Source organism: Pseudorca crassidens, chromosome 16 (genome assembly GCF_039906515.1).
Source record: "Pseudorca crassidens isolate mPseCra1 chromosome 16, mPseCra1.hap1, whole genome shotgun sequence".
Taxonomy (NCBI): Eukaryota; Metazoa; Chordata; class Mammalia; order Artiodactyla; family Delphinidae; genus Pseudorca; species Pseudorca crassidens.
In genome coordinates this window covers 10,193,855-10,215,694 of record NC_090311.1, presented here as the reverse complement: position 1 = coordinate 10,215,694, position 21,840 = coordinate 10,193,855, and the positions used below count along the sequence as shown (strand labels likewise).

At 45.5% G+C, this 21,840-nt stretch overlaps 1 long non-coding RNA gene across 1 annotated transcript; it reads right to left on the bottom strand.

Annotated features, from left to right (window-relative positions):
- Nucleotides 1-9,262: 9,262 nt before the first annotated feature.
- Nucleotides 9,263-20,015, bottom strand: LOC137208729 (uncharacterized). Its single transcript, XR_010935733.1, has 3 exons — nt 19,929-20,015; nt 18,773-18,884; nt 9,263-9,390 (listed from the first exon to the last, which is right to left on the bottom strand). It is a non-coding gene; the product is annotated as an uncharacterized lncRNA (long non-coding RNA).
- Between the last annotated feature and the right edge of the window lie 1,825 nt (nt 20,016-21,840).

Here is a 21,840-nt window from a genome sequence, read left to right as displayed (position 1 = left end):
CCTCTTTGTTCTCTGAATTTTGTCTCCCTTCTCTGAGGCTGGGAAGAGAAAGCAATAGCTACCTTATCAAAGGTCACAAAATCACAGAAAGTAATGGTTACCAAAACCCCACCAGAGTTAATTCGTCCAATTACTGCCCTGAAACAACATAGCTCCAGGCTTTCAGAAACTTAAAGGTTGCTGCCCAGGCACTTCTCAGACAGAGGAGTGCCAAGAGTGATGCCAAGTGACACTGCAGCAGGGACCCTCCTGGAGAATGATGCTACCTCCCCAAGTAAAAAGGTAGCTTTATTATCCATATTAAAAAACGAAAACAAAAATCTAAGGGTCCCTGTCTCCTTGCTACCACAAGCTGATGAGAGGGTACGGCGCCAGGAACTATGCCTGTGTGAACCAAGCCCTAATTAGGGAGTCAGGGCCCTGGGTCCTGGGCTACCAGGGAATCATTCATTTGGGGTTAGTGACTCACTTTCTCACTCTGAACCTCAGTTTACCACCTACAAATCACCAAGCTTTGGTGCTAACCCTTTGTGAGGTCTTGTTTCCCTTCAGAGCTACGTTTTGTATTTTTATTTGATTTCATCTCATTAAAAAGATTGATAAATGGTGGTGGCATAAAAAAAACCCAGAACAACCCTCTAGGGTGGCCTCAGCCAGACACTTGAGGGTCACCACTTGCTCCCCTGGAAGAAGACTGGACAAATAATGGAGCCAGTCCAGGTGGAGGGGCCCAAGGTCAGCGCCCTCTATGTCGGAAAAGGCAGACCTGAGGTTGGAGCCATTACAAAGTGCCCAGATGATAGTGATGACAGAGACAACAATGACGGTAGCAGCTCTCCTGTATTTACTACTTGTGAGGCCCTGTGCTGAACAGTTTCCATACAGGGCTTTGTTTCCTTCTCATCACCATTCTATGGTGGTGTTATTATCCCTATTTTGCTGATAAGGAAAAAACACAATAGAGAGATTACAAATTTGAGCAAGGTCATACATCCAGGCATTGAGAGAGCAGCATTTTTATCCTGTCTTGCTCTTAACTACTACTGGATGCTTCCTCAAGCAGGCAAAGCCAAGAATGGGCCATCCTCTGGTCCCAGTGCATAGGGATGCCCTTCCTAGCCTGGACCGAACACTGAAGGTCGTTGGGGCCTCTCTCAGGTCAGGACTGAACTTTTACTCCTTTATTTGCAGTAGGGAACTGAGGATATCTGACCTCAGAAGCAACTACCTAAATTATGTAGAGAGAAAAAAAAAAAAAAGAATCCCTACCTCACACCACATAACCAAATAAATTCTAGCTGTACCAAAGATTAAGTAATATATTGAAATCATAAAAATACAATTAAAAAACATAAAACAATATTATAATATTGGAATGGAAAAAGCTATTATAAGTAGCCACTTAACCAAACTGTCTTAATGAAAGAATAAAGCATTTTTTCTAGAGAAGAAAAACAACATCATTAATAAAGCTGAAAGTAATATATTGAAATCATAAAAATACAATTAAAAAACATAAAACAATATTATAATATTGGAATGGAAAAAGCTATTATAAGTAGCCACTTAACCAAACTGTCTTAATGAAAGAATAAAGCATTTTTTCTAGAGAAGAAAAACAACATCATTAATAAAGCTGAAAGGTAGAGGACGAGTTTATTACAGACAGAGGCCTCATTTGTTTTATGACTGTCTCCTACAAAACAAAACAAACACCAATAATCCAATGGAAAGTATAAGCAAAAGTTAAGAAAAGTTCCTAACAAAGACATTACAAAAGGCTGTTAAATACATTAAAAGTGTACAACCTTGCTCATAATAAGAACATTCCAAATTAAAACTACCCATCTGGTTGGCAAAGATCTACAAGGATCGGCAAGAATGTGGGGAAACACATCCTCACTCAGTGCTGGAAGACAAGGACATCCACTCAGCCTCCAGGGAGAGCAATTAGCCAATCAATCTTTGATCCTACAATTCGACTTCTAGGAACATAGCCTACAAATATGCCAGATGTGTAGGAAGTGATTATATACAAGAATATTTATTGTATTATTGTTTTTAGTAGTAAAAAACTGGAAGTAACCCAAATATCTGAGTAGAAAACTGGTTAAATAAACTATGGAACAGAATGCTATGCAGATATTTAAAAGGATGCAAAAGAATGAAATTGGATCCTTACCTCACACTGTATACAAAAATTATCTCCACATGGATCAAAGAACTAAATGTAAGAGCTAAAACAATTAATCTCTTAAAAGAAAACATCAGGATAAAATTTCATGATCTTGGATTTGGGAATGGATTCTTAGATATGACACCAAAAACACAAATAACAAAAGAAAAAAATTGGTAAATTGGACTTCACCAACATAAAAAACTTCTGTGTATCAAAAGATATTATCAAGAAAGTGAAAAGACAGCCCACAGAATGGGAGAAAATATTTGCAAATCATATATCTGATAAGGGTTCAGTATGAAGAACATACATATAAAGAACTCTTCTAACTCAACAACAACAAAACAACAATCCAATTAAAAAATGGGCAAGAATCTGAATAGACATTTCTCCAAAGAAGAGACACAGATGGCAAATAAGCACAGGAAAAGACGCTCAGCATCCTTAATCATTAAAGAAGTAAAAATTAAAACCACAGTAAGAATCCACTTCATACACACTAGGATATTATAATAATAAGTAAAAATGGAAAATAACAAGTATTTAGCAAGGATGTGGAAAGTCTGGAACCCCCACACATTGCTAGTGGGACTGTGAAATGGTACAGCTGGTCTGGAAAACAGTTCGATGGCTTGTCAAAAAGTAAAACATAGGATTACCAGATGATCCAGCAATTCCACTCCTAAGCACACACCCGGGAGAGTTGAAAACAGGTATTCAAGTAAAGTTTTACATGTGGATGTTCATAGCAGCATGTTATTCATAATAGCCAAGAAGTGAAAACAACCCAAATGTTCATCAATGGATGAACAGAGAAAAAAACTGTGGTACACCCATACAATGGAATATAACTTGGCATTAAAAAGAAATTAAATATTGATACATGCCACAGCATGGATGGACCTTAAAAACATTATGTAAGTGAAAGAAGCCAGACACAAAGAGCCACATATTATATGATTTTCCATGTGTATGAAATGCCCAGAAAAGGCAAATCCATAAAGAGAGAAAGAAGATCAATGGTTGTTAGGGGCTGGACAGAGCGGGGGGGGGGGGGGGGGGGGGGGGGATGGGGAATCAGTGCTTAATGGGTATGGAGTTTCTTTTTGAGGTGATGAAAATATTCTAGAATTAGATAGTGGTGATGATCACAAAACGTTGTGAATATACTGGAATCCACTGAACTGTACACTTGAAAATGGTTAAAATGGTGAATTTTATGTTATATAAATTTTACCTCAATAAAAAAAAGGATGAGGAAGTCCTTTATGTATCAATAGAAATAATCTCCAAGATGTATTTTTAAATTTAAAAAAGGAAGTTTACCACTGCAGAACAGTGAATGTACCTGCTATCATTTGCTTTCTTCTCAATGCATGAATTGACCAAGTTTTAATATAACTTACCTCCCTGGGAGCGGGAGCAGAGAAAGAGACCCACACCTGGGCTATCTCCAGGCTCAGGGGAGGAACACACCCTCCTCCAAGGAGGATGTAGCTGCTGATTGAGCCCTTGCCAAGGCTGATCAGACTTGTTTACCCAGAGTGCAAAATTAGTCAGGCTGCCCCCACTCATCCACATTCATGCTGGGTCCAGAGCAGGCAGCCACTGTCTGGGGCTCAGTCCCTTTGACACAGCCCCAGAGATCCCATCATAACCAGCCAAGGAGGGGAACCTGGCAAGGTGAACTGGTCACCTTGTGACCAGTTGGAGCCCTGCTGTGTACATTAACTCCACAGTCAAAGCCAACCCCTCAGACAGCCAGTCTGATCCTCCTCAGTTGCTTCAGCTCATAAGAATTGCCACGTTCAGCTTTGTTATGGATTGCATGTTTGTGTCCCCCATAAATTCATACTCTGAAACCCTAACCCCCAATGGGATGGTATTAGGAGGTAGGGCCTTTGGTGGGTGATTAGGTTTAGGTGGGTTCTTGAGGGTGGGGCCCATAATGGGATTAGTATCCTTATGAGAAAAGAAAGAAACTAAGGGTGTCTCTCCTGCCCTGGAGGACACAGCAAGAAGACAGTTGTCTGCAAACCAGGAAGTAGGCCCTCAGCAAACACAGAATCTGCCAGCACCTTGATCTTGGACTTCCCAGCTGTGTTCCTGGTGATCTACACAGAAATCTCATTGGAATGACATTATCAATAGAAGATAAGAAATCTTGTCCTCATTTCATTTGTGGGGAAACTGAGGCTCAAAAAGGCTAAATAATGAACTGAAGGCAAGTGGCAGAGATGATGTAGGTCCCCAATCTGGGAGATCCAAAGCCCACATTCTAGCTGCTTCACCACTTTGCCTTCTTACTCTGGTCAAATCACACTGATTATCTCAGCTCATCTGCTTTTATCTCTCTATGCTAATTTACTTCTTCAATTTACATGCAATTTAGTCCCTTCTAATCAGGCAACTTCCTTGTCTGCAAATGCTCATGGGGAGATTTAAGACTATACTTATCCAGAAATGTGTTGACCTAAACCTACAGCCCAGGCACACATACCCAAGCTGACTCGCTGAGTCCCTGAAACTAAGCAATTGCATGGTGGATGGCTTTCTCCAGTAGCTTCTCAGCCTTTCCACTAATATTTACAGCCTCTCGTGAACCCCATACTATTCTGAATACTGCTCGCATCCAAGACTACCTGCGGCTATTATTATTTTCCTGTCATTGATTTCGTGCTGGGATTTCTAACTCCCCAATACAGATCTCACGCTTTCATTCCTTTTTCTGTCCTTGGAATGTGAAATATCTCCCAATTTACTACCATCTGCTACCTTAATTAATAGGCTGTTTACCGCCCCTGTAAGACCTTGCAGTGATTCTCTTGGACTCCATCCCTCACTTGGTGCACATTGCAGGCTCTCATTAGTCTTGGTTCATAATTCAGCTTTCAATCTCTTTGACAGCTCTCATCTCTAAGCCAATTTGAATTACATTTTTCTTGTAAAATTTCATAAGACACAAATATGCTTTTTTGGAACCTGGAACAGATTACGTCTACTACATTCCCTCTGTCCACTCCTTTTATAATTTGAAGGGCACCCCCAAATAAATAAATAATAACATCAATCTGGCTTGTCTGATAGAAATTCATGGGTTCTCTCTCTGCATTGGAGCCTCGGGTTTGCATGACTATCTCTAAGGAGTCCTCTCTTCCACATAACATGACTTGGTACATTCCTCCAGCTTCCCTTCACCCCAGCACCCTCATTAGCCAATTTGAATTGCACACAGTGCAATGGTACCCAAATGCATCAACAAAGATGTAAATGAATAAAGGGAATGGCTTCACAGCCTGAACTGCCAACATCACTTATAGTCGGAGGTGACTGGTTAGTCATTCAAACTAGAAAACAACCCATCATTAGAATTTCTGTTGTTGTTAAGTGGAATGGTCATTGTTGCAAATGTCCCTTAAAATGCAATCGTTCTGTATTCATAGGTACAGCATACAGAAGTGAAAGGGGGAAGAGGGAAGATCTGCATTTATTGAACTCCTCCTTTGTATCAAGTCCTGAGGTAGGGCTTGGCTTCACAGGTTTGATTTCAGTGATGAGTTTTAAATCTGGCTTCATCAACCTCATCTGAAGATTTTGGTCAAGATGCAGACATCCTGACCTCACTCCGAGGTCTTCTAAGTCAGTAGTTTTGGGGTGGGGCTCAGGAATCTGTGTTTTTCAAAAGTGCTACCAGGCACTCTTGTGGTTACTGAGTGATTTGGGGAAGCATTAAATTCTCAAAGCAACCCAGAAATGTCCATTTCAGACATTTTTGTCCATCATTTGTTGGATGAGGGGGATAAAAAAGGCTCAGAGAGATGAAATAATTTGCTCTGTGTCACAGGCTGGGAAATCATAAACCCAGCATTAAAGATGAGTCTGTGGGATTCTGGAGCCCATCCTTTCTCCATGAGCCCACAGAGCCTCCATTTTGATGGGAAACAGTTTTTTGTTGTTGTAATTGAAGACACTGAAGCATCATTTTAATGAAAGTAAATACTTTTTCAGCACTGCCAAAAGACATTTAATGTACACTAATGTTCATAGCTGCATTATTCCCAATAACCAAAATGTGGAAATAACCCAATGTCCATCAGCAGATGAATGGAATATATATATAAACATACCTATATATATATATAAAATTCAGCCATTAAAAGGAATAAAATTCTGACACATGCAACAACATGGGTGAACCAACCTTGAAAACGTTATGCTAAGTGAAAGAGTCAGACACAAAAGTACAAATATTACATGATTCCACCTCTATGAGGTATCTAGAATAGGCAAATTCATAGAGACAGAAAGTAGACTAGAGGTTACCAGGGGCTGGGGCAGGGGGCAGGGGAGGTTATTATTTAATGGGCACAGAGTTTCTGTGTAGGATGGTGAAACGGACTCTGTGGTGATCATTACACAACATTGTGAATGTACCTAATGTTATTGAACTGTACACTTAAAATGGTAAATTTTAGGTTATGTGGATTTTATCACAATTTAAAAAGCATGCAAAAGATACCTGGAAGAATGAGAGCCCCCTGGAACATACCCTAAGAGTGAGATTGTGAAGTAAGCCCCCAAGACTTTCTTCTATTTTCCCCTAAAGTTGAATGAAAAACCAATTTCTGGTTAATCAAAGGTTCCGGTTGGTCACGGCAACACTGTACTTTACTCTTTGCTCATTTTTTCCTCATAGAAAGAATGGCTGGGGGGTAGCATTTTGGCGTGTAGGGTATGAAGTCACCCTGTGTGGTGGGGCAAGTGTATCTCCTGGTGCAGCTCTGCAACTCCTCTGAGGGACAATCAGACAGTCCTCTGGTGTACGTGAGCACATGACCCAAGTTCAAGGCTCCTTTTTGGAACCTGGAATGTCTCCCCTGTAAGAGTGCTGTGGCTGGTGGACGTGAGCACATGACCCAAGTTCAGCAAAATTGAGCCCTTCTCTTGGATATTTTTTTTTAACTCTACAGACTGGAAACATCCTCCTTTTTTTGGCACCAAGCCCCAAAGATGCAACCCCCAAGGTATGGGCAGCACAGGTCATCCAGGGCGGAGAAGCTTCTGCAATTGCCCGGAGGGGCCCAGTACCTGCTCCTGAGACCCTGGAGCTGACTGGCCCTGGGGCCCACTTCCGCCCTGAGAGTTACCCCTCTATCTTTTGCATAGTGTCTCTCTATTTCTTGAGCAGGTTTCTGGTGTCTGCAACACAAAGTCCTGAACACTATGGCACAGTTTTGGTTAAATGCTTGCTAAAAGTTCTTGTTTTGTTTTGTTTTGTTTTTGCGGTACGCGGGCCTCTCACTGCTGTGGCCTCTCCCGTTGCGGAGCACAGGCTCCGGACGCGCAGGCTCAGCGGCCATGGCTCACGGGCCCAGCCGCTCCGCGGCATGTGGGATCTTCCCGGACCGGGGCACGAACCCGCGTCCCCTGCATCGGCAGGCGGACTCTCTACCACTGCGCCACCAGGGAAGCCCTTGTTTTTGTTTTAATTTCTTGTTTTTTTAAAAAAAAATTTTAGCTTTGGTGATTGTGAGGTGTAATAGACAAATGAACGTTGTATATATTTAAGATGTACAACTTGATGTATGATTTGTGTATGCATCGTGAAATGATCACCACAGTCAAGCTAATCAGCATACCCGTGACCTCATATAATTACGTGTGTGTGTGTGTGTGTGTGTGTGTGTGTGTAGTGAGAACACTTAAGATCTACCGTGTTAGCAAACACAAATATACAATAAAGTATTGTTCACTACGGTCAGCATGCTGTATGTTAGATTTTCAGCACTTGCTCATCTTGCATAACTGAAAGTTTATACCGTTTGACCAACATCTCCCCGTTTCCTCCACCCCCGGCTCCTGGCAGCCACCACCCTACTCAGTGCTTCTAAGTGTTGGACTATTTTAGATTCCACATATGACTGAGGTCAGGCAGCATTTGTCTTTCTGTGGCTGGCTTATTTCACTTAGTATAACCTCCTTCAGATTCATCTGTGTTGTCACAAATGGCGAAATTTCCTTTTTCTTTTTAAGGCTGAATAACATTCTGTTATGTAGATATGTATCACAATTTCTTTATCCATTTATCAGTGGGCATTAAAAAAATAAAAAACATTTAAAGATTAAACACGGACATTTAAAAAACAAAGTTAAATCCTCTGATCCTGCGAAAGTCGTTCCATGCCAATTTAAGCAAATTAAAAGTTTCCCTTTGTGAATGAAGTGTCTCGTCTAAGACCCAGGGTGGCCAGCACAGATGATGCTAAGACAAGATGAGAACAGGAGATACAGATGGGAGAATTATGAAATAATTCAAAATAATTAACTTATGTTTTTAATTCAGTTTGAGAAGTTATTTAAGGGAATTTTCTCCTCTTCTATGTTTTTCTAGATGATTTATATCTTCAAGGAAAATGTGATTACATCCTGCAGATCAAAGATACTGAAAAAGGATGCCTATAAAAGAACATTCTAGGCACATGAAAGTTAGGGCTCATGTGCTTCTGCAATGAAAAATGCAATCTGTTCCTTCTGAGAGCAAGAGTGTCCCGTGCAAGCCCAGCATTTGGTTCTAGCAAAGGGAGTTAAAGTTGGAGAAGAAATGCAATGATTGTTGGTCCTCATTTCTCCAGGGCTGTGAGTCTGTTGGATCCCAGGGGACAGTGTGGTGAAGGTAAAAATGAGGCTAATTGAACTTGGCAATGAGTTTAAACACCATGAATCTAGGCATGCAAGTGAATCAACATTAGATGTCCTGAGAGCCAGGAAAAGAGCTACAGCTTAAAGCGAGATCTGCTAAAGCAACAGGAATGGCGTAGGCTTTAAATAAACTTCAGGTTTGTTAGAAATACTTTTTTTTCCTCTTTTAATAGTTAACCTGACCCCAGCTCAAGAATCCAAGATACTGAGTAAGTCTATTGTGTACCTGGAGAAAACTTTCAAAACCTTAATTACTTATAATCTTGGTTTCAGCAATAATCTCAGTAATGCTGGGATAACCCTCCCCTTTCACAGCTCCCAGATGCCCCAAACCAACACACATCTTATCTCCAGCAGGAGACTCTGTTTTTTATGATTTTAAAACATAGCTTGGAAGAGTCTCCATCTTATCTTGGAGCAGAAGTGGTGTCACTTGCCAGCCCAAATATTCTAGTAAGAGTTTGCCTCTCACTCAGCTGCCACAGCTGCTTCTTTCAGCCCCAGCCAGACTCCTGCTGAGATAAAAATACAACTCATTTAGGTCAATGATTAAATGGAAAGTTATAATATTACTAATTAAGTTTGAGCAAATAGAGAACCAAAAAAAAAAAAAAACCCCAAACAAATTCCTTGAGGGGTCACCTCCATACCTGTCCTCACAAACAATCCCCCCCATCACTCCTCACCCTGAAAGTAGAAAGTCTCAGGAAAGCCTCCCCCGTGCCTTGTCACTAGGGTCTCCGCTTTCAATCTCAAAACAACCACTTATTGTCTCCTAAGCATATTTTTATCTGAGAGCCTGTGTGTTCATTGGACTGTGGAACAAACCTTCCAGAGTCTAGCTCATTTCCTGGGACCGCCAGCCCTGAAGGAGCTGGGGAAGGAGATGCACACTGGAGAAAGAAGTTGGGGAGCCCACACTGAGAGCTATTTATAGTGCATAGGACTCAGGTGTGGCGAAGACGGTAATGCTTCTGAAGATTCAACCAGCTATCGAGGTAAGGCACACTTAGGACAGGGCCTAGGGAACTGAGAGCCAGGCGCCTGGGATGCATAAAGGCTCTCGGGTGCCAAGTCTGCACTTACTGTACCTCCTAAAAACTGGTGCCCTAGGTGCCTCCCTTGCCTTCTCCATCCCAACCCTATGGTCCACACACCCCCAAGGATGGCCATACAGGTTCCGTTCTCCCAACTCGGCTTGTTTAAAAGAAGACTTAGTGGCGGGCAGGAGGGGTGTTTCTTATCGTAAGCCAAAGCATGGCTGCCCGAGCTGGTGATCAACTCACAGTGCGTACACCTCAGCCAGCCACATCTTCTGATTCCTCCCCAAGTCACCAAACATCTTCCTGTCGAATTCCTGGCTCGAGTCCCAAGCAGCCTGGGCAGAAGAGCTGGGGCTCCCTCCCAGATCACAGTACAGGAGATTCCCCAGCCACAGATGCACAGTGTTCTGGCTTCATTGTGCTTCAGTGGGGCTATTACCCCAGTGATGATGGGCTGACAGTTCTCAAGTAATTAAACAACCCCAGGAGTCTTTAAACAATCCTCTAATTACTAGTCTCACCACCAGAATTATACCTTCCAAATCCTAGCTGATGCTACCTTAGACTTTTGGGAGCTACAGACGCAGACGATGGGAGAAAGATCCCAAGAGAACGTCTCGTCTGGGGTCATGATGTGTGAGTGGGTACAGTTTCCCAGGGTGGTGGCACAGTCAAGACAGCAGTTCAGGGCTTTCCTCTGGGCCATTCCAGCCCCCAAACCACAAAGACCCTCTGCTAAGACCCAGACTGGCAGGGATGTTTTGTTTTGATTTATTTTGTTAAGAGCAGTTTTACGGTTACAGAAAAGTGATGGGAAAGTACAGAGAGTTCCCATATAACCTCTCACTCTCTCCTCATTCCCACATATTATGAACGTCTTGCATTAGCGTAGTTCATTTATTAAAACTGATGCACCGATATTGATACATTATTATTAACTAAAATCATAGTTCACGTTAGGACTCACTCTTGGTGTTGTACACCTTATGGGTTTTGGCAAATGTATAATGACCCGTATCCACCATCATAGAATCATACAGAATAATTTTACTGCCCTAAAAATCCCCTGGACCCCACCTATCCCTCCCTCCCCCTAAAACCGACAGGAATGTATTTTGATCCCCACTGTGCTAGAGACATTTGTATCTTTTTCTCTTTTTTCCCTTGAAAATAAACGGTGGTGATTCATTCAGGTCACAGGCTCATCACCAAGCTGAGCTTGCAAACTCTCAGGAAACCTGGTCAAGAACACACCGTACCTCCCGTGTGCCCTGTACAGCCTGGAGAACCTGGGCCGCTCACTGGACCATAGCAGCCTCTCTCCAGGAGCCCAGGGTCAGAGCCAAACTCAATGGGTGCCCTTTTCTGCTGGTAAAGGATGGATGCGGACTGCCTAGTCATCCTCTTCCTACCTTCACGTTACCCAGTGATGGTTGGGTATGCGTGAAGTCCAGACCGTGCTGTAGATAGACGAGTACCCAGAAATGGTGAGAATGCAAAGAGCAGGCAGAGCTCATCAGCTTAGAGCTGTGATTCTCAAAGTACTGCTCAGGCATCCCCAGGGGTCCCCACAACCTTCTCGGGGTTACATGCGTTCAAAATGATTTCCGTAACGAGACCAAAAATTGTCTGCCCTTTTCACTCTCATTGTCTCCAAAGTGAACAGTGGAGTTTCCCAGGGACTACATGATTTGTATCACAATAGACTGACTGCACAAGCCAGTACAAGAATCCAGATGTCTTCCATTAAGGCAGGCAATAGTTTTGCAAAATGTAAAATAATGCCACTTTTCGCTCTTATTTCCTTTGGAAAATATCGTTAATTTTCATTGAAAAAGTTATACGTATAATATATAATGGGATTATTATTGTTGATTTATGTGAAGTAAATACTTGTGTTTTTTCTGGTTTTATTTTCTAATATGGTAGATGGATAGATATAGCCCAGGTTAACAAAGTTTTTTTTGGAATCTTCAATAATTTTTAAGAATGTAAAGCAGTCCTGAGACCAAAGAGCTTGGTCTGATTTATAGCAAATGACTTGGAGCCAGACAGACCTGGGATGAAAACCCAATTCTGACACTTGGACGAGTTATTTGACGAGTCATTTACCCCCAACCTGTCCACCCACCCACCCAGAACCTTGGCTTCTTTATCTGTCAAATGATGATAATAATGTTTACTTCATGGGATGGTTGCAACAATTAATGACCTGACATATAAAAAAAGCACCTATGGGGCTTCCCTGGTGGCGCAGTGGTTGAGAGTCCGCCTGCTGATGCAGGGGACACGGGTTCGTGCCCCGGTCCGGGAAGATCCCACATGTCGCAGAGCGGCTGGGCCCGTGAGCCGTGGCCGCTGAGCCTGGCGTCCGGAGCCTGTGCTCTGCAACAGGAGAGGCCACAGCAGTGAGAGGCCCGCATACCGCAAAAAAAAAAAAAAGCACCTATGGTCGCTGGCATAGACGAGGCAGTCAATAAACAGTGCAGAGGAGAAGGAGGAAAAAGAAAGTTTAAAACTGAGTTCCCATTCTCCAAATGAATATACAGCATGAGATCATTCATGTATCAATACAACTGGGCATGAAACCACAGTAAATATCAAAGGGGACCTTCTCCCTCACTGTGTGCTGCAAGCAATGGCCGGCCGAAGCTGGTGGTCCTTGAAAGATGGGGGAATTTCCATGAGCAGAAGGAAGGGTATTTCTCTGCTGTTCTTACAGGAAAGTAGAAGGAATGAAGGCTCAGGGGGAGCAGCGGGCAGAGCCTTTCTGTGGGACATCGAGCAGACTAGCCAGCCTGCCCCTACGTACACTCACACACCAGGCACGTGGAATGAGTACGCATAATCAAGCTTCTTGCACAATCATAATATAATTAACAGGGCCTTGGTGTATCACAGTTACCAACCATCTCCTCTGTTGCTTTTTTTTTGTTTTTTTGCGGTACGCGGGCCTCTCACTGTTGTGGCCTCTCCCGCTGCGGAGCACAGGCTCAGGACGCGCAGGCTCAGCGGCCATGGCTCACGGGCCCAGCCGCTCTGCGGCATGTGGGATCCTCCCGAACTGGGGCACGAACCCGTGTCCCCTGCATCGGCAGGCGGACTCTCAACCACTGCGCCACCAGGGAAGCCCACTTTTTTTTTTTTGACCGCACCACGCAGCTTGTGGGATCTCAGTTCCCCCAGCAGGGATTGAACCCAGGCTGTGGCAGTGAAAGCCCAGAATCCTAACCACTAGGCCACCAGGGAATTCTCATCCTCTGTTGCTTTTCAACCCTTGTCTGCTTATCCAAATCCCAGGCCCCATCCAGAGATCTGGATGCAATAGGTCTGGGTAGAACCCAGGCATCTGTATTTTTATACACGCTCCACATGTGCAGCGAGAGGAGAGTCCTCCAGTCCAGTCTGGGCAGGTGCCCAAGAAGGGCCTGAGAGGTTCTGCCTTTAAAGAGCGTGCCAGTAACGTAACTGGAAAGATGAGGTATAGAGAAGGGGCTAAGCCAGTCTGCTACGAGAAGAGAAGGCTCTGTCCAGGGGAAGCAAGACCGTCAAGAGAGATCACAGGAGGTGAGAGAGGGAGAGAGGACTGAGGACTGAGACATCGTCAGGGCCTTGGCAGGAACTGGGTGGCACACTGAAGATAGGATCATTCTAGAAAGTGGAGTGAGAGGAAGCCCACAGTGCGGAAACAGGGCAACAGCACAGCCCTTACCACCTTCAGGTATAGTTACCATACCCCCAGGGAACCTTGTATGGTGAGAAGCTTGAGAGAAGCAGGGCCCTGGAGTCAAGTGGCAATGCCAGCCTGAGGTGGCTTCACAGGAGGTAGCGGGGGAAGATATGGAAGGAATAAATATCCCAAACCCAGTGGAGGCCAGTGGCCTGCTTGTGTGTCTATATGTGTCAGCCTCTGAGGCAGAGAAGGTGGGGAGAGTAGAGAGTGGTTCCACAGGGGCAAAGTGAAGATGTCAGCCCAGCTCAGATGGCCAGAGAAGGATTCTGAGCAATTACTACACACAATTTCAAAGTGGGAATACCCACTTTGAAAAGTCAACATATGTTTGGTTTGAGCCCTGTGATAGTGTTCGCCTGCCCTCCTGGAAAAGGACTGGGGACGCCCTCGGAGAATTATCTAATGTGTCTCCCTAGCCCAGGAGGAGGTGATGTGCGGCCACACTAGAAGTTCTCATGAGCAGCCCTGGCCACAGCCCATCAGTGCTAAACACGGGAGGCTTGCCGGCCTGTGCCACGCACTCCTCCAGCACCTGGAGCCCCTACAACCCAACACAGCAGGGCTGGTTATATGTGGGCACTGAGGCTCTGAGGAGTTAAAGAACCTGCCTGAAAAGAGAGAGCTAGACAGCAACCAGGCAGGATTCAAACCCAGGTCTACCACACAAGAGCTTGAGCTCTGGCCATCCTATCATGCTGCTTCTTTCCAGAAAATGAAGTGTGTGAGGAGAATTCTCCATGGGTACCTGCATCCTGAAACTGAAATAAGGGATTGTATTAGTCAGGAGAATTTAGGCTATGATGCAATAACAAACATACCACATATCTGAGAGGCTTAACCACCCAGAAGTTCATTTCTGGCTCCCATCACTGTCTGGTGCAGGGAGGCAGGGGGCTCTGCTCATTGTAGTCACTGGGGGACCCAGGGGTCCATCTCAGCATGTGCTTCCACAGTGGCTGTGGGAGGGGAAGGGAATGTAGTAAAGAGTTCTCACCCGCAAGTCCCACACATCACTTTACACGTATTTTATTGGCCAGAGCAAGTGCTACGGCCCCACCCAAGTTCATGGGGGTGGGAAGTAGCGTCCTCCCCATGCTGTGTCCTAACGACCTCCGTGCTAACCCCCTTGGGCTCTTACTACGTGCCAGGCACTGTGATAAGCAGTTTGCACGTATCATCCTGTTTGAACTCCACAACCACCTACGAGGCCGAGTGTACTTATAGCCCCACTTCACCAACGAGGGCTGCAAGGCACAGAGAGGTTAAATAATTTGCTAAGGTCACACAGGTAGCAGGAAATAGGGCCATGGTTGAATCCAAGCAGTCCAACACACTCAACCACCAGACTCTGATCATTTATTGATTATCCAACTAACAATTATTTGTGCAGGGCCTGTATGGGAGGGATTGAGGACCCAGTGGAGATCCATGTCTTTTCACTGGTGGATCTGCAGTGCAGAGGACCATGCATTCTGCCGGATTTCATCTTTAGAAGGTGCCTGTTAGGATTTTAACCCCAAATCTCAAAGCTGGGAAAAACCGAAGAACCCGAGTTGAAACGACCCTCTATCCCATCTTCATCCCATTTAATGCGGATTCTCTCTGCATCACCCCCTCCTCTTCCCTGGGGCCTTACAGCCTCTGTGTCAACACCTCTGTCTCTGGGGACAGCTCAGCTTACGACTTCTTCACAGCACTGAGCCCTCGGTCTCCCCATCCTGAGGCCAGGGGCAACTGGAGTAACCCTGTTCCTTGTGGCATTCCCCTGTCACATACTGGAAAGCGTTACCACATCGTTCTCTGGATAAGAATCAGATAAGAACAATGTTTTCAATGCCCCATCCTGCTCCTGGAACGAGTGAGTTTCTTTAAAGAAAGGCAAAGTTCCCGGCATTTCCCAGCCTGGCCTCCTCCCCGTGGCTGCCTCTGTTGTTCTGGTTGCCATCATGTCCCCACTTCTTTCCTTTGTACCAGGCACTCCCTGAAGATAACATCTGCCAGGCCACCCCTCCGGGCCAGGTTTTTCTGTGGGTGGGGGAATACCCACTTTGAAAAGTCAACACATGTTTTGTTTGAGCCCTGTGATAATGTTCGCCTGCCCTCCTGGAAAAGGATTGGGGACGCCCTCGGAGAATTATCTAATCAGTTCTAGTTTCCCAGGCCTTTCTTGTTGGATTTTAACTTCATTTTTAAGAGAAAACAGCCAAGCACCACAGGTTACTAAATTTCTTTCTTTTTCTTTTTCCTTTTTATCATAAAGATTAGGTCCAGGCACTAAGATTTGAATTATCCTATGTTTTCTCAAATGGACCATATCAAGGGGCCATGTAACCATGATACCTAGTATTTGCTCAGTACTTTGAGGTTTACCTAGCACTTTTATATTTATACTCTTTGATTTGATTCTCACGTACTTCCAGTGAGATAGGCATCAGAATTCTGTCCATTTTACAGATCAGTAAACTAAGGCTTAGTGAAGTTCAGAAGCTGGCCCAATGTCACATGGCCTTTAAGTGGGAGAGCTGGAGCTTGAACTTCTAGTTTAAACCTACCATGAGGCCATGGCCACTGCATGCTTGCCAAATTCCACTTCAGTGAAGCATAATTTTCACTTTTGATGCTTTTGTGGCCCCAGAATGGAACCAAGATGTTTATTCAGCAAGTGTATAAAGCATTTCTGGGCAAGTGCTATTTGGGAGTGAGCCTAGAAAGGGCAAGCGGGTGGGCAAACACCGGGGGTCCAGCCGAGAGAGGGTGCAATTCATCATTTATCCTCACTGTATGCAGGTGGCCCTACTGAAGAGCCAACCACAAGCGGGCCCTGGGCACTTCACTTGGGATCTGCAGAGAGAGGGCTCCCGGGACTGGGATGCAGAAAAGGCGTCTCCCCCGAGGGAGAGGTGTGGGCAGGCCTTCGAGCTAGGACTTAGAAGACCACGATGAAGGTAGAACAGGCATAGAGGAAGGAAACTGAGCTTCTGGACAAGAGCCCCCAAGGTTTCTCATGACAAATGTACAAGCTTTGGGGGTCAACAGAGGCCAAAAAGGTGCCCCCCTGAGTCCCTGAGGTAAAACCCTTCAGCTCCAGCTTCTTGTTGTGGTTTTTCATTTCCTTGTTTCCTCCCTCTTGGCTATAAACTCCCTGGGGGTGAAGAGTAGGTTCATGAGACCCAGTGTGCCCACCGAGCAGCCCACAGCTGGTGCTTGATCCGTGGTGGCTGGGAGACTGAATGGGAGGGGCATGGCCAGAGCAGAGGCTGGAACCTGAGTCATCAGTGGTACCACCTGGGCCGCTGCCTTCCCCTCTCCAGCCTCAGTCTCCCTCTTAGAGTCAAAAGGGTTGGCGTGGGTCATCTCTAAGACCCCTTGGACTGTCTTCCTCTCTCTCCATCCCAGGAGCATTTCTTGGCAGGCAGGCAGAGGAGTAGTTTTGTTCAGCCCCCACTCATTATCTCCTGGCCCTTTTTGCCCCAGAGCTTCAAAGTTTGCAGAACAACAGGGAGTTCTCATAGCTGGCATGCATGACCCGCCCCCCTACCGCACACCCCTTGGGCGTTGCTTAGCCGGTAGGGGGCTGTGCTCTGAAGCAGGGGCCTGAGCTGCGTGAGGCTGGCATCTCCCAGCCCCATTATCACAACTGGGCCATCTCTCGAAGCCACATTTCAGGATGACGGGTCAGCCTGGACCCAAAAATGTCTTCAGGTCTACCAGACTTAAAAACGCATCCAGGCCTCAGAGGTGTTAATGAGAGGAGGAAAAAAGACTCATCCCACAGCCAGAGGACCAGGGGCCGTCTGGGCTCCCCATCAACACCCAGTGTTGTGTTTCTGGCTTTCTGGCACCCAATCCAACACCCACTCTCCTCACTTTCTCTCTCAGTAACGGCATCCTGATTTCCTTTTGGAAACTTGCAAGCTGTCTGATGAGACCGTCATTCAAGATGCCTCGCCCTCCCCAAGACAAGAGATGGCACCTGAGCCCGACAGAGCCCACTACGCAGGTTTTCCTTGGAATCTGAATCCTGAGCAGAGGGACAAAAGGCAGGAAATGGTTGGTGGCCTTGTTCCAGTGGCACCACCACAGAGAGACCTTCCATCTGCTTCTGCCAAGACTCTCAGGGCAGCCGCGTTCCGATCCTTCGGCCCTGGCTGGTCTACTTTCCCCTGATTCTGTCCCTCATTCTCAATTGCCTGTTCTGTTGCCCACATCCCCAAAGCCCTATCTGATTCACCTTTCAAATCCAAAGGCAGAGGCATAGAGACTGCACAGCTGGTCATCTTGGGGTAGCAGAGCGAGACCCCTGCCTCTTCCCAAGAATCAGGACCATCAGTGTGGCAAAACCACAGGTGAGACCAGAGCTCCTGTCCCGATGCCACCTCTCAGCTGTATGGCCTCAGGCTTTGGACTTGACTTGGAACCTCAGTTTTCTCATCTCTAAAATGGGAAAGTTTGCCTACCTGTTGGGACTGGGGTGTGGCTTAATAAAATGCCCAGACAGGACCTAGCACAGGGCTGAAAATCTACAGGACTTTCCGGGAGGGTAGATTAGATTGTCATTCTGATGAGAAAGTCTCATTGCTTCTCATCTGTTAACCCCAGATGTATTTGAGAAACAGAGTCAGCTTCTTTCTGTTTAACATGCACTGAAATCATCACCTTTTCAGTTGCCCAAACCATTGGGTCACCAAGAAAAGCCTTCCCAAGCCTCTTTCGGGAAAGGACTTCTTTTTCTAACTTGAAACAAGGAGCCATTTGCCAAACTGAAATAGCGCAGAAACCTTAGAACCCACAGATTTGAGTGAATTCTAATCTTGGCCAAAACTGGCAGGAGTGTGAGGGTGTGGGGGGAGGGGGTGGATGAGTCAGAGATTCCACCCTTCAGAGGGGGCAGCCTAATATGGCATTGGGGAGCCACGAGAGACGACTTAGGTATGCCTGGACTTCCAGACTGGAGCCACGACTCTGGCCAGGACCCAGCCGTACCCCTCCAGCCCCACCTACCCTCACATACACATGGAGCAGAGCCTTGGGTGGCGAACCAAAGCTGGGAGCCCAGATCAACTTGGGAGGAGCCAGCCAAGAGACCAGGACCTTGACCCCAGAAAGGGTGGCACCCACCTTTCTCCCAGCATGCCCTGGGGCTTGGGCCAAAGGTGGACCTGTCTCTTCAGGCAGGACGTGGTCCTCACTGACTCCAAGGTCTCCTGAGGGCAGCCGACATTGATCAAGTCTGTGATAGGGACATAAACATGTAATAGTGAGTAATAGTGAGGCTTCACTCCACATAACCTCAGAGCAAGTGAAATTTATCTTCATCCCTGGAGAAAAAGACCGGGTAGGGGAGGACCTTCAAAGGCGAGAAGTGATTTCTGATGGTTTTACAGTTTAACGAAAACACAGAGATGCCTCTTCTTTTTTTCTTTAAGAATAGATACCTGTTCATGTATAACTGAATCACTTTGCTGCATACCTGAAACTAACACAACATTGTTAATCCACTATACTCCAGTATAAAATAAAAAGTTTAAAAAAAACAAAAACAAATAGACAAACAAAAAGAGATGCCTTTAAATGGCGTGGGTGGAAGCACAGCTGACTTTTAGACCTGGCTTAGCTCCTCACTAGCTGTGTGACTATGGGCAAATTGCCTTGCTTTTTGTGCCTGTATATATATATATATATATATATATATATATATATGTTTAATCATCTATAAATTGAGAGAAGTGCTTCTCAAACTGGAGTGCTCATCAGAATTACCTGGAGGGCTTGTTTCCTGGGCTCGGGCTCAGAGATTCTGACTCAATAGGTCTGGGGTAGGACCTAAGAATTTGCATTTCTAACAAGCCCCCAGGATTACAGAATTGCTCAGGCATATTCAGGGGAAAAACAAAGTCTCCTTGCCCTGGATGCCCAGCAAAGGTCCTCTGATTGGACTGGCCTTCTCACGGCTCCATCCCTGGAGGCAGCATGTGAATCCATTCCCCCAAACCACTCAGATCAGCAAAACAGAGATTGCCGATAATTGGGAAGGGCCAAAAGAAGGAATGATGCTGGAGAGAGAAGCAGCAAACACCTCCCTTGGTGTCAGAGCTGGCACTGGAACCCCAGTGAGGCACAGTCTTCAGCCTCTGTTCTTTCCAGCCCACCTGCCTCCAAAGTGGACTAGATCTGGGAGGAGTCCTGGTTCAGGACCCCACCTCCAGGGAAGACTGTACCTAAACATACCAGACAGATGAACCCATCCACATCCTTCCAGGAAGGAGGTAATTACCTTGGCTCTCCTGACAGGTGTCCCCCAGGGAGACTTCAGCCACACGCAGGAGTCACGCTGGGGCATTCGTGTATAAACCTGTGTCCTGGACAAACAGACAGAAAACTCTCAATCACACTTGGGCTTGCAGACTTGCACAGTGTCTATTTGCTGACCTCAGAGACACTCCCAAAGGACAAGGGTGGTGATGAAGGTGATAATGAAGGGACCAGTGTGTCTCTGCCTTTGTCCCTGAGGTTTGATACTCCCTAGGAGGTATCTGTTCAGATCAGGATTTCAGGTTTTAGATGATCTGTTCCCAAAAGTGAGCCAGCCATTTATCAGCCTTCCTACCCAAGGAATCTGGAATAATAATATCTTCAAAGTATTCGTAGTCTAGGGGAAGATAAGACCCAAAGAAAGAGAAACCACAGTTCATGACAAACACCATTGCTGAGCTTTGGATAAAATTCTAACTCCACGTGCAAGAGACCAGGAAAGACTTCCAAGGGCTGTGATGTTTGACCTGGGCCTTGAAACAGTTTGCCAAAGAAAGGCGTCTGGGGAAAGCCATTCTAGATATAGAGAACAGAACGTTGATTAGTGGAGAGGTTGTCCATGGAATGATGGGTTCAGAGTGACGGGAACATAAGGTCTCAGCGGGGAGTGGTGAATGACAAGCCTGGAAAGTTGGTTAGTACGTCATGCTGCAGAGTTTGGATTTTATCCTGAGGCGGCAGGGGCCAACAAGTTTTTTTAAGCAAGAGAATGGAATGGGATGAGACGTGACATTTTTAGGACTAAAACTGGTAGAGGGTGGAGGGTGGCCTGGCCAGGGAGAGATGGAGACAGCCGGGCTAGTCAGGAGGCAAAGAGATGGGAGGACAGAGGGAAGGCCATGGTTATGGAGATGGGAATGAGAGGGACAGAGCCAGGACAGGACAATGGACAGGAAGTGGTGGCTACTGGATGTGGGAGAGGACAAGAGGGAGGAGTCAAGGCCACATCCAGAGTCTCCGTTTTGGGAGGCTGATGAACGGTCTTGACCAAGTTAGGGAGTGAGGAAGAGGAGAAGACTTGAGTAGCTTGGCATGAATGGAGCAAATGGACACGTGTTGGGCCATTTTCTGTAGGCCACCTCTTCATACTTCACATGGCAAGTAATTCTTGAAAAATACAAATGACTAAGTGATACAGAGTAGATTTCCCCCCAGAACAATCATCTCAAGCCTGGAACTCTATCTCCTGATCATTAAAACCAACAAGATCATCAAAAATACCTGCAAAGGGCAGGCAAGGATCAAAACAAGAATAATACGCAAAGCAGTACTGGGAAGGCAACCTCTTCTTAACTCGTAATTGAATCACGTCCACTGACTCTTGTCGGGTGATATAAATTAACACACTTGAGAGACATCCACGCTAGGGACTCTACCAAGGCCCCATGTCCGTGTGTACCCCAACTGGGAATGATGGACAAAGTCCCCTTTCATGCAATCCTCTCCCAATAGAAAAAGAAAAAAACAATTTTAACCACGGAAATAAATAGAGAAGATGATGGCTTTAAAATTAAATGTTGGAAAAACGTCATGCAGCAAAATCCCAAACCCCAATCGTGGTTGAGGATGCCGCAAACCACACACATTTGCACTTCAAGAGTGAAAGATGTTTTGAAAGAGTCCTTGAAATAAAGATTCCCAGGTTCCCCTGGGGGAGGACCAATTTCGGTCCAAAACACATCTTTATGGCTGGGTTTTTAAAGCCCAGGAAAGTGTTCCTAATGGAAAGGCTGACCGGTCTGTCCACACACCACACCAGCAAGATCGAGGCTCTTTAAGAAAATGAGATTTTCCTTTGCAACTAGGTCAACGTGGAAAGAAAACAAGAGTTTCTTCTGGAAAGTTCACAGTTTTCAAATGGGACGTTAGAAAAA